This window comes from Mus pahari, chromosome 18 (assembly GCF_900095145.1).
Source record: "Mus pahari chromosome 18, PAHARI_EIJ_v1.1, whole genome shotgun sequence".
Lineage (NCBI taxonomy): Eukaryota > Metazoa > Chordata > Mammalia > Rodentia > Muridae > Mus > Mus pahari.
In genome coordinates, this window is record NC_034607.1 from 31,043,484 (window position 1) to 31,057,709 (window position 14,226).

A 14,226-nucleotide genomic window follows, 5' to 3' on the forward strand; every position below is an offset into this window, starting at 1 on the left:
AGGTGGTGGCTAAGAAAGGCAGTAGGGTTATACACAATCCTACTGAGTATATTGAGGAGAATGAAAAACTCAAATGCTTAAGAACTCAGAGCAGACAACAGGGCTGCTGCTACTCAGGTGTATTTGGGGGTGTGAGATGCTAGAACAGGGGTCGTGGCGACCCCTCAGGCAGCCGATAGACTAATGAGGAAGTAGATATGCGTACATCGAGCCAATTTGGCCATCATTAAAGATGTCAAGAAGACCTTTACAATGAGAGGTGTATCAGAGAAGTTTTAACAGAGATTTAAACAAAGGGCAAAGAGTCAGAATCTTAGTGGGATGTGCAAGAGCCATTCCCAAGAGGAAATCACTCGGGTAGTGTAATGGTTTGGTATGAAGCCCTGGCCATAGACATCATAGACTCAGGCATTTGCGGCCCGGCTGTCAGCTGATTGGCTTTTGGGAAGGGACTGGGTTCAGACTACTCTAACTGGTAGGTTCCTTCCTCTCTCTGTTTCTTGACCACCAGGAGGAGAGCAGCCCCTCGCGTTCCTGCCGCCATTGCCCCTCAGGTTGTACAGAAGGTATTGTTTCAGGATTAAAAAATCTACTACAGCAAAGACAAGAAGGATGAGGAAAAAAAAAAAAAAAGATTTTCTATTTGGTTAGAGACCTAGATAACATACTTCAAGATCTGTACGAGAAACCAACAGAGAAAAATGTATGTTCAAACTAAGGATGACTCTAGTGGCGATCCAGGCATAAGGGTTTTGTTTGGGGGTTTCCTAGAAGCAGTGGCAAATTATTGGATAAACTTATAAATAGCTGGTTGCCGTCTGTCTCCTAGCTACTGAGAAGTGAGGGATTAAAGGAGCCCTGCTGGGAAGAGGGAACAGTTTGGAATTCTTCTCAGGTTTCAACTTCCATGATGACATCTAAGGTGAAACAGTGTTCAGAAGCCCTGAAGCTCCTTCCAGAACTGCATCCTGTTTAGATCGCTCTGGACTCCCCTAAGGCAGGCAGTGACAGGCGGTAAAGATGAAGAAAGTACATCACAGTCCAGGAGAAAAAGTCCAGTGGGTGAATTTATATTCCCTGAATACGTTTCCCAGCTTAAATCATTCCTGAGCTTTCTGATTTATTTTTTTCTTTGTTTTACATTACGTTGAATAGCTAAAATAAATAAATAAATAAATACAACCTTTAAAAGGAAGGACAGAGACACTGAGTGAAAAAAAATACAAGCTGAAGAGAGCCTTCATCATATTACATATGGCTAGTAAGTATGACTAAAAGTATTAAGTATAAAGATGGAATTATTGCATCCTCTTGAAGACATGGTCATATGGTATTATTTAATGTCTCATTAGATGGCACTCATCAAAAAAAAAAATTACACTTGGTGACGACTTTGCTGCTGTGTGTGTCAGTATAAGTCTGGCTCCTTCGGAGGCACAAGGACACGAGAGGGGAAAAAAACCCCACTTTATAACTAATCCCCTGTCATTTTTCAATTTCCAAGTAAAAATTGGCTTTGGGCTCAGGAAGTACCATCTGAGAGATAAATCATTTTTAAGAAACATGGAATGGTTATTAAGTTTTTTTTTTCTTTATGTGGCAGACAATCTCACTTTAAAGGGTTATACATAGTTTACAATTAAATTGTAGCAAGAATATTTGATCTGTCCAAGTGGACAAGAAAACATGACATCTGTTTCCCTGACCTTAATTCCAACAGCTCCTCCATCCCTACATGTGTGTACACAACTTGATGTACATCGGATATGAATACTAATGCGGCTCCTGCCATCTTTCTGCTGCCTATGGGACCAAGTGACGGGCTGGATTCAGCTATTCTGTGATTGTATTGTGTGGTATTGAACAACAGTCTACACTCATGCTGTTCTGTAAGCAGCTGAGGGACAGGCCCACATCCCTTAATGTTCCTGGGACAGTGGCTGCACAGCTGCAGCTGAACAACACGAAGGTGTGGCAGTCCTGATTAATCCTTCAACTGCTTTGCTCTTCTTCCCGTAACAGGCAACTCTGGTTTCAGCAGGTATTTTAATGATTTCATATATTTTAAATTTAACGAATTAACTATATATCCGGAAATATTTTGTTATTAATAAAAAAATACCACCATGTACAATGCATACATGCCTATCCATCTGCATACCAGGATGCTGAGATTATAACATCTCCTTTTTAGAAAAATAGATTTATTTATTTATTTAATGTATGAGTATTCCATCTGCATGTACAGCTGCATGCCAAGAGAGGGCATCAGATCCCATTACAGATGGTTGTGAGCCACCATGTAGTCGCTGGGAATTGAACTCAGGACCTCTGGAAGAGCAGTCAGTGCTCTTAACCACTGAGCCATCTCTCCAGCCTTACGATATTTCTTTGAAGACATTTAGCTAAGCATCCAGAACCCAGCACTTGAATTAGACAATAATTTTCTCCGTGTTTACCGTCACTTCAGAAGCTGTACTCGAATCTACTCGAAATCAGGCACTTCCTGTCTTTCCATAGTGTATGTCTGGAATGCTTATAGGAGATCAGACGGCAGTGCTAATCAGCTTAAGCGTTAGTACAGTCTGCTACAAGCACAGTATGTGTCCACTGGTGAGAATCTACGGAGTGGCTTTGACAGCTCTGCTCCTTCATATCATGTCTCCAGATTCAGCTTTCCAACACACTGCCGCTGCATCATTTAGTTTACGTTGAAGGGTCTGTTAACCTGTCACCATGGTTCTGACTTTCTATACGAATTGTTCGTGAACATAATATATCCTGCATCTGGGTGAGGATGCTTCTTCCGCTTCTCTTCCAGATTTCCAGACAGACTTCTCACATGTTTTCTGGCTATTTTTCTATACTAGGACTTGAACAGCCACCCCTGGGGCATTAACTTGAATCCCTCAGTGATATATCCAGGCAGAAATACTGATGTCATCATCTTAGGATGCTGGGAAGAAGGGAATGCGTGACCACAGGCCATCCTGGGGTGGAATTATGACTAGGAACATAAAAAAATAACTTCTTATCTTTCACAACAAGCATGACCTAGGAAACCATCTTCTGCATACCCTTCAGCATGCTGCTAGCATCCAAAATCTCTGCCTTACAAAGAAAAGAGCCTTTCTTTGTTGCTGCCTACAAAAGGAAATGACTAAGGCAAAGGAGGGGGATGTAGGTTCTGTGCGCATCATGGGAACAGAATGAGAATCAAAGCAGAGAAGCACAGGAAACTGACATCCCACCTCCCCCCCTCCCCGCCCCACCCACAACCACACATACATACACACACTAACAAGATGCAAGTTGCATCTAGAGTTGCCTGCTGGGATGAATACCCTGAAGAACTCCAGGACAAACCACAGGTTTATTCTGTTTGGAAGCTGGCAGTTTAGAATCCTGGGAAAATTCTAAGGACTAAAGATTCCTGAGCACCAAGGACTTAACTAATTAGAACATCCAAGGTCAAATAGGCCATAAATTTGTCCCTTTGTAAAGTCCCCTAGGGGACTTTACTATGCAACATTGGGAATGATTTAGAACATAGAATTCTGAGGTACTAAGAATTTACATCAACTCCAAAAGGTGTGGCTCGGTGGTGGAGCCCTTGCTTCTCATGTTTGAGGCTCTGACTCTTGTGACAGACACAATAATAGTTATAATAGCACCTTTGTCCTCAGCTACGCCTATGGTTTGTTTGCTTTTGTTGTTGTTTTCTCGGTCTACATTTCTGCTCTCCTTGACTTTCTCTTTGGTTTCGGTCTGGATCTCCCCACAGTGTGGTCTCAGTTCTTCCTGACCACAGCACAGAACGAATTCTGTTCAGGTACAAATGTTAAGTCCCTAGTCACTGAAAGCTGTTTTACTTCTATGACACCATTAGAGCAAATAACCCTTCCCTGCAGGGACATCTAGAACTGTGTCCCGTGTCCCTAGGCTACTTTAGTCTGACACTAACCTCAGCTAACTGCAGCATCTACCCTTCCAGCCTTCCCCAGGTCTGCCCATCTGTAGGATTGCATGGGTCTCAGCAGAGGGTGCAGGGGTGGTGCTCAGCCATGGAGTGGTTTCATATGCACAAGCTTCGTCTTTACTGTTGTATGTTGTCTACTCACCCCAGATAGGGGACTGATGACAGACCAAAGTATGGATGGTATGGAAGTCCAACTTGATGAACTGATGAGTTTTATTAGGGTCACTTGGAAGAATATGGGTGAGGAGTTTCTTAAAGGAGCAGAAATAACTTAAAGACAACTGCATCACCAAAGCCCACTCCAGTATAGGTGACAGCTCACCAAAGCTGGGAACCTGGACTAAGACCTGCAGACAGCTCAAACAGATTGGAGGGTGTCCTTCCCAGGTGGGTCAGTTGACTTGAGCCCCTCCTAGGCAGCTCAGTGGGACTTTATTCCTTCTAGGCAGTATTGGCTAGTCTCTCTGATCTTTCAGGAAGCTGAGCCACTTTGTGCAGTCTTTACTGATTATGTACTTTTAGCAAAGGCAAGGCCTAGTGACTATGGTCAGTTTCAGGAACTTCCCCTGAAACTTTTGAGTTGTTTACTTCCTGTCTGCCAGAGCGTCCCTACAATGTTTCACCATCCTTGAACATCCTGTTTCACCTCCCTGCAAACGTTCTGTCTTAAGAAGTTAGTTTCCCTCCAAAGTGTTATGTTTTCATCTAGGAAGGACTTGCTACACAGCTGTACTTCTTTGAAAGCAAGAATAGGAAAGGATTGATCTCTTATTGTGTTTATACATTTGTCACCTAGTTTCCCTCTCCAGAATGAGACAGAATTACGCTTGACTGGCTCAAGTGTATACTTTGTGCCTAGAACAACAACAACCAACACCAAATCAGGAAAGTAACTGACTTTAATTACAGAAAGAATTAGATTCATGGCCAAATCTGGTGCTTTTCCTGTTCCATAAGAGACTTTGACTGGGGTGGAGGGATGTGTGGCCTGCTCACCTGTCTGGGCACAAGGACCCTTACAGGAGCCTGCAGTCCAGATGCTATGCTCACCAGGGGAGATTAATTTGGTTCAACCTCACATTTACACCTCAGAACCCACCTGACTTCCCCGCAAAGGTAACTGGGGTGAGGCTGGGGGTTGGGGGACTGGAAATGGCAGTTGATAGGGTGAGTGAGTGCTAATGGGAGGGCTGGTCACTGTAATCAACCAGCAGGTTCCCCAGCCGTGCCCTGGGCTTCTCACTGCCCAATCCAGGAACTGAGGATAGGTGTATCAAGCTGGTGTCTGAGAACTGATCAGAGGTCCTGGCTCCTGGTCCTGGTAACTTTTCTTAACTGCCAGGATTTTCCTCTTTAGGCAAGTCACATTTGCAAATGAAAACATCCCCTGGCCTTACACTATGGAAATTCAATTCTTAGATCATTTCCAGAGTTGTACTTGACGGAGAATATCCTGGGTTCACGGGAATCAGTTGCAAATGATCATGTGGTAGCCTGAAGCCAGGGTGAGAGAAGGAGCTGGGGGTACCAGGCTACAGGTAGCATGCCCGGTAGCTTTGACTATACCAGTCCAAAAGTTTTGGATCTAACGTTCTACAATCCAGACTTCAACTAGTGTCAACGGAGTGAATTTGAATCCCCCACCCCCACCCCCACCCACACACACCTACCATCTAAACATGACAGACCACATCTGAAGAGTTTTCAACACCCACAGCCTGACAAGCCAGAGTAGGAGGGGGGAGGGGAACTACTGTACAATACACGCTTTTAAAAAGTATTTTTAGTTTCTCCCTTGAAGTGACAGTTTACTTTACTCATTAAAAACATTTAACTGTCAGCAAAGGTTTATGCCTGCGATGTTCTGAAACTCCTATGAAACAATTTGCTTCGTTCGTGGAGACAGTGACAAGTTTCATCTGATTGTGTTTGCTGAGAATGTAGCAACACTAAAGTATAGAGTGGGCATAGTACAATCTGCTCTTTTGTAATATATTAGGAGTCTATGTGCTAGTCTATCAGACAAATAGATCTGTCTGAAAACGTTACACTGTCCCTGTGGGGCTCTTTGGTATCTGTGGAACGAAAATGGATGATCCAAACCAGATAACTTGAACAGATTTTTTAAAAAAGAGATTTATTTTATGTGTATGTGTGCTTTCCCTGCATATACACATATGTACCATGGGCTTGCCTAGTGTCCTTGAGGGCATCAGATCCCCCAGGAACTGGGGTTACAGATGGTTCTGAACCTGGATCCTCTGCTCCAGCAGCAAGTATTTTAAACTCCTGAACCATATCTCCAGTCCCTAAGAGACTTTTACTGTTTTTACAAGTATTTGAAATGATACAGGCAGAGCAGGGAACTGGCATGAAAAGCCTTGGGCTAGCAACAAGCTGGTCTCCAAGTCCCGGCCTAGGGTCAGATGAAGCACATTTTGGAAACCAGGAGGAGTCCAGTATAGAGTAACTCCTAGCCCAGAGTTCCCTGTCTGCCTTCCTTCCAATCTCCCACCTGTGCCCTTTATTGGACAAATGCTACCAGAGCCCGAAGGCAAGCATGGTAGGTTAAGCTTCTGGTGCCTGATTTGGGTTCATATTAGGTGGTCTTTTGCTCTTACAGAGAGCATTGTCAATGAGAAAATTTGAAAATTTCATTAAAAATTTTTCTATGTAAATATGTATTTTATATATTAAATAATACATAATACACATAATCTGTAAATATATATAGTTTTATATATTAAATAGTATATAATTTTGTATAAATATATTATTTATATTAAATATATATACAGAATTATGTGTATTACAGGTTTTTTGTTTGTTTGTTTGTTTTTTTGTTTTTTTTTTTGTTTTTTGAGACAGGGTTTCTCTGTATAGGCCTGGCTGTCCTCGAACTCACTTTGTAAACCAGGCAGGCCTCGAACTCAGAAATTCGCCTGCCTCTGCCTCCCAAGTGCTGGGATCAAAGGCGTGCGCCACCACGCCCATCTGTATTACAGTTTTATTTAGATGTTTAATAATATTCCTTATGACTTTCTCAGACAGTCTTACTGCTACTTCACCCTCATCTGTAGCAGTGAGTTTACGCAGACTGCTGTGTGCTCTCGGCAGATCACACAGGAACACCTATCCAGGAACTATCTTTAGATCCGTGGATGAAAGATATACACACACATCAGCTTATTTTTAAATGCCTGGACTACCTCTAAGGCACTCCTAAACCTTCCCCTTCCACCCCAGACCCAATCAGGGAAATGGCCAGTGGCCACTTATCATACTTTTCACATGCATGGTTGGCTTTATTTCCTGCCACTCCTGAATCCCATCCTTTTACCCAGAGTCATGGAGATTTTCTTCCTTTCTGTGTCCTCGCTTGCACCACTTTAAGGGTCCCACCCTGTGCCCAGCCATTGGCTGTTGGCATCCTTATTGATCGATCAAAAACCAATTGGGGACAAGGACCTTTAGCATTTGGTCACGCAGATTCCCGATGGAATCAAAGCATTAGAACCAATCTCCAACACGCCTCCTCCTATATTTTCTTCTAACAGTTTCAGGTTTCATGTTTAGGTTTTTGGATTCATTTTGAGTTTTAAGTTTTTTGTTCAAGGTGATAGACACGGTTCTACGTTCATTCTTCAATGTCTGGACATCCAATATTCTGAAGAAAATTGGTGAAGGTATTTTCTTTTCTCCAGCATGTGTTTTGGCACCTTTGACAGACACTAAGTGGCTGAAGTAGCATGTGCTCATGTTATGGTCTTGGACTTTGTCCTATCAGTTTACATGTCTGTTTTCCAGCCGGTATCCTATTGTTTAGAGGACTACAGCTCTGTGCAGTATCTTAAGACTTGGAATGGCAGTTTTCCCAGCACTGTGTTCTTTTTATTCAGCATTATTGTTTTAGCTATACAGGTTTGCTTATAGTTCCATTAGAATTCTAGGATAGTTTTTCTATTTCTGTTAAGAATGGGCCAGGGATGATTTTGATTGGGACAGCATAGCATCTCTCTAGCCTTTGGTAGAGTAGTCATGCTCAATGTCAGTTCTACTGGTCTATGAGCATGGGTTGGCTATCCAGGTTCTCCAGCCCTTTCCTCAGATGTTTACATTTTTCTACTTCCTTGGTTAGGTTTATTTCTGTATATTTTATTTTCTTTGAGGCTATTATGAATATACTCCATGTCCCATGATCTCCTTCTCTGTATGGTTGTTGTTGGTGCATAGAAAGGCCACTTGATTTTGGTTTTACGATGTCACAACTGTGTAGTGCTGATCTTTATACTTGACACAGTATCCTGCTATACTGCTGAATTTGTTTATTGTTTCTAGAGTTTTCTGTCAGGTATAGTTTTGACTTTTTTTTTCACTATTTGTATCTCTTTACTTCTTTCTCTTGGCTTATTGCTCCAGCAAATACTTTCAGCACAGTATTTTCTGAGAAGGAAGGTGGGTAGTGGGCATCCCTGCCCCATCCGTGACCTTAGTGGGATTACTTCTAGCTTTTCTACATTTACTGAGTTGTTGACTGTGTGTGAGCTTCTCATATATGTATAGTGTCTAAGTATGTCCCCTCTAGCCCTACTCTCAACCATCATGTTGGATTACCAAAACCCTTCTCTGAATCTACCAAGGTGATCCTGTGGTGTCTCTTTTTTCTTTGTTTTTGTTTTTTGTTTTCTGGTTTTGGGTTTTTTGTTTTTGGGGGGGGTTTTGTGTTTTGTTGTTTTGTTTTGGGTTTTTAAGACAGGGTTCTCTGTGTAGCCTTTGCATCCTGGAATTCATTCTGTAGACCAGGCTAGCCTCAAACTTGAGATCTGCCTGCCTCTGCCTCCAGAGTGCTGGGATTAAAGATGTACACCACCATCACCTGATGATCACATGATTTTTATATTTAAGTCCTTAAGTAGTTTGTCTTTATGTAATTACATTTCTTTTGTTGAATTATCCCTGAATATTAGGAATAAAGCCAACTTGGTCAGGGTGTATAATTGTTCTTCTGGGGCTGGAGAGATGGCTCAGCAGTTAAGAGCACTGACTGCTCTTCTGAAGGTTCTGAGTTCAAATCCCAGCAACCACATGGTGGCTCACAAACATCTGTANCAAGATCTGACTCCTTCTTATGGAGTGTCTGAAGATAGCTACAGTGTACTAACATATAATAAATAAATAAATCTTTTTAAGAAATTTGATCTTCTGTATGTCTGCATTCTACTCGCTGGTATTTAATTGATCATTTGAGTTTTTGTTCATCAGTAATATTGGCCTATAGTTTTCTTTTTGTTTTTGTTTTGTGCTTACCTGGTTTTGGTATTAGAGTGATAATGTCTTCGTAGAAGAAATTTGGGCATGCTCCTTCTGTTTCTGCTTTCTAAAATAGTTTAAGAAGAACTGGCTGTATCTCTTGTAATATGAATGTCTAAGTGTGAATGTCTGGTAGAATTAATTCTATTGTGACTCCACCTGGCCCTGGACTTGTTTTAGCTTGAAGGCTTTTATCACTTTTTCAGTTTCATTTGTTATGGGTTTGCTTGTTTACTTTGTAGACTTCTTCTTTGCTAATTTGGTGATTTAGCTGAATCTTGAAAGTCATCCTCATTCATTCATTCTCTCACTCATTTTATTTTGTTGCTTAATGGGGTACAGGTGTTTTAAATATTCCCTTATAATATTCTGACTTTCTATGGTGCCAGTTCTAATATTTCCCTGTTCATTTCTGACTCCATTAATTTGGTTCCTTCTTTCTTTTGGCAAGTTGGGCTCTCTCAATCTTGTTTATCTTCTCAAACTACCAAGTCTTAGACTCTTTTTTTGTTTTGTTTCATTTTGTCTTGTTTTCATCTTTCCTTCTACTTCACTGGATACTGCTCTATAACCACTGGTTATCAATCATATTTTGCTGTCAACAGGTTATAAATTTGTTTTATTCTTGTGTTTCCAACTTTCTGACTTATATCATTAAGTCTTTCTAACTTTTTAAGAGCTACACATTTCCCTCAGAGGACTTCTTTAAATGCACTCCAGGGGTTTGGTTGTATTCAGTTTCTATTTCATTCAGTTCCAGAATTTTTTTTTTTCTTCCTTGACTTCTTCTTTAACCTATTCACCATTCAGTAATTAGGTCTTCAATTTCCATGAGTTTGTATATTTACTAAAGATGTGTTTGCTGTCAGCTTTTAATTTTGATTGCATTGTGGTCAGAAAGGATACAAAGAATGATCTCAATCCTTTTGATTTTGTAAAGATTCGTTTTGTGTAACCGAATGATATATTTTAGAAAAGCTTCCCTGTGCTACTGAGTAGTGTGTGCATTCTCTGGTGTCTGGTGTAGTGATCTTGAGATATTTGTTAAGTCTATTTGTTATGTGCAGAGGTTTAAATAGGTTTGGCCCCCATAGATTGTGTTTGAATGCTTGGCAATGGGAGTGGCTACTAGGAGGCATGGCCTTGTTGGAGGAAGTGCGTCACTGTGGGGTTGGGCTTTGAGGTCTCCTGTGCTCAGGCTCCACCCAGTGCAGAAGAAAGCTTCCTGCTAGCTGCCTGCAGATCAAGATGTAGAACTCTTGGCTCCTCCAGCACCATGTCTGCCTGCAGGCTGCCTTGCTTCCCAGCGTGATGATCATGGACTGAACCTCTGAATCTGTAAGCCAGCCCCAATTAAATGTTTGCCTTTATGAGAGTTGCCTTGGTCATGGTATCTCTTTACAGCAGTAAAACCCCAAGACAGTGTATGATGCCAATTCCTTCTGATGTTCCTCTGGGTTTTATTTTTCATTTGTTTGTTGAGTTTTGTTGGGGTTTGTTGTTGTTGTTTGTATTTATTTATTTTTTTGTTTAGATGACCTGTTTATTGAGAAAGTACGGTATTGAGATCACCTGCTAATAATGGATTCATATTCATCTGTTTCTTCAAATCAAGTAATATATTTTAATAAAATTGGGTGCCCCAGAGTTCAGTGTACATATGTTTAGGATGGTAATATCTTCTTGGTTAACTGTTCTCTTGATCACTGTCCCTTTTTTTTTTTAATCACTTGTCATTAGTTTTAGTTTGAAGTCTGATTTGTCAGATATTGGGGTATCAATGTTTATTTGTCCCCTGGTCCCATTTGATTTGAAAGCTTTCATCCATCCGTTTAATGGCATCCTTCTAAGGCAGTGTCTATCTTTAAAGCAAAGATGGTTTTCTTGTAGACAACAGGTAGATTTTGGTTTTTGATCCCTTCTGCAAGCCTGTGCCTTTTGGCTAGAAAATTAATGCCGCTGACATTTACAGTTATTATTGTGATGGGTGCATTAATTATTATCATTGTGTTGTTGATTTTGGTGTCATGTTCTGAGTATACTGTCACATGTGTACTTCTTTTGTTAGTTGTAAGTCTGATTGCCTAAAGCATTTTGGGAAAGAAGAGAAGATGTATGGGTAGGTTGAGCCAGGCTAGACCCTAACATAGAAGGTTGCGATTGTGATTAGGGAAAGGGTTAGAAGAGGCACAGTAGGGACATGTTGGTGATGGTAGGTATGGTGGGTCCTGATGGAAGCCTAGAGGTTGGCTGAGGCACAGGTGCCTGTGGCCAGATCAGGTTGTCCCACTGCATGTGGGACTCAAGTTAAATCTGGCAACCTGGGGAGAAGATGTGGAGACTCACTGGGCTACCACGGCTTTTTGCTTGTTTTTTTTTTCCAGTGAATTCCAGGACTATATACTAAGTTTAAATACATACACCTCTTGTATAGAGTACTTAACAACGTGTCACGCATATTACACATATCTCACTGAGGCCAAACAACCCTGGTGAGTATTTTATTTTCCATTTTAGGTGAGGTATCCTATTGAAGATCACAAATCCAGTGGTAAAAGATCTAAGATTCAAAGTCACTGACCTTGTGGTGATTTAAATATACTCGGCCCAGAGACTGGCACTATTAGGAGATGTGGCCTTGTTGGAATAGGTGTATCACTGTGGGTGTGCGCTTGAGGACCCTTGTCCTAGCTGCCTGGAGGCCAGTATTCTGCTAGCAGCCTTCAGATGAAGATGTAAAACTCTCAGCTTCTCCTGCACCATGCCCGCCTGCATGCTGCCATGCTCCCACTTGATGATAATGGACTGAACCTATGAACCTGTACGCCAGTCCCAATTAAATGTCCTTATAAGAGTTGTGCTGGTCATGGTATCTGTTCACAGCAGTAGAACCCTAACTAAGACTCCCCAAGGCAAACATGGCCTTCTACCCATTCTGATTCCCCTCTAGCTGCCGTTAACCTCACCCTTTTCTCTTTCCCAGCTAGTTTTCCCTAAGACAGACCTAAATAGTAAGAACATGTTTTGAAAATGTAGCTCAGTTAGTGCAGTGTTTACCTAGCATGCACAAATCCATGGCTTAGAGGCTCATATTTGATCTCCATCATCACATGAACTGGACGTGCTTGTACACACCTGTAGTCCTCAAGAGGTGGAGCCAAGAAGGTCAGAAGTTCAAGGTCATCCCTGATTACATAGTTAGTCAAGGCTTTCAAAAAGTTACCTTGAACTAGAGACAATGTTTCAAGTTTTAAACAAACAAAAACAACAACAACAAAACCCCCCAAAATAAAACAAAACAAAAAACAATGAAGGGCTTAGCAATGGTGTCTGCTGGGTTAAAGCCGACTTCTCAGTGATATCCTCCTGTGTTACCAAATGACTGGTCATTAATACCACCAGCCCTCCACACCCCGCTAAGAAGCTGCCTGAGCAGTAAAACAGGCTGGTGTTTTCGTCTGCACTGTCTGCAGTTAGGTATAGTGTCTGCAGCTGGGGCAGTCTGTATTTGGTACTGACTTTGTGCATCCATGCTTAAGAACCTGCAATGATTTCTCACTGCATGTAGAATTAATTCCACAAATAGTCAGGAGACACAATCTGGCTCCTCTACCTCTCATTTGGCTTCTAGAACTGGATGTTTTATTCTTTTTTTTTTTTAATTATTATTGGATACTTTATTTATTTACATTTCAAATGTTATCCCCCTTCCCAATTTCCCCTCTGCAAACCCCCTATCCCCCCCCCACTCCTCCTTCTATGAGGGTGCTCCTCTACCCACTCATCCACTCCCACCTCCCCACCCTGGCATTCCCCTACACTGGGGCTTCAAGCCTTCATAGGACCAAGGGTCTCCCCTCCCATTGATGCCAGATAAGGCCATCCTCTGCTACATACGCAGCTGGAGCCCTGGGTCCCTCCATGTGTACTCTTTGGTTGGTGGTTTAGTCCCTGGGAGCTCTGGGGATCTGGTTGGTTGATGTTGTTGTTCTTCCTATGGGGTTGAAAACCCCTTCCTTCTTATTCTTCAACTATATTAATTTTTTTCTGTTCTTTAACAGAGTTATTCCTTGTGCCAAAGGTTCCATGGCTCACTTACTCTGCCCACATGATAGTTGAACACATTCGATATTTTATGAAATGCTGGATCTTCCCATGAGTTGACTATTGCCTGCTCCTTATATGTTTACCAAAGGAGTGAATGAAGCTATAAAGGTCAACACCAGCAAAGAAAGACACTAGCAGTATAGTAGTGCCAGATGCTCACAGGTCTCGCCAGTATCATTTTTACTTATGTTTCACTGTGAGAAAAGAGAAGTTCAGAGTTGTTCCACTAACAAAGCAGGCATAAAATATACACCTTTTAACTCCGTGTCCAGTGGGTTTTCATATCCACTACTACAGCTGGTATGATTTATGGCTGTGATTTTGAGTACAGTGGCTTAACTGCAAGACAAATGTTCTTCTCTCTCCGGTGTTAGCACAGAAGTACATCTTGTAATTTCCTAGGGAGACCAAGGAGCCATCTCCCGACCCTGTAAAATCAGGAAGTCCTATGACTCACCTTCCCAGGGCTAATAAAGAGACGCCAGCAAATGTAATAGCTAGTTTAGAGAATAGGTGCAAATTAAAACTGCAGATTCGAGCACTAACAGTAATAAGATGCGACTAAATGCGAGCACAATCTGGCTTTGTAGCAACCCCATCAGAGGGAGGCCATCACCAGAACTCCCAGTGAGATAGGATGCAATCCCCCTCTAATCATTTATTTCACTGGATATGCACATGGTTAGATAGATAGTGGTTACCAGATTTTCATCATTGGAATGCCATTTAGTCTTGACCTCTAAGGCGGGGGGGGGGGGGTGTTCACCACCACCAACAGTATTGTGGTTTGAATAGGAATGGCTCCCACAGACTCATGTGTTTGAATGCTT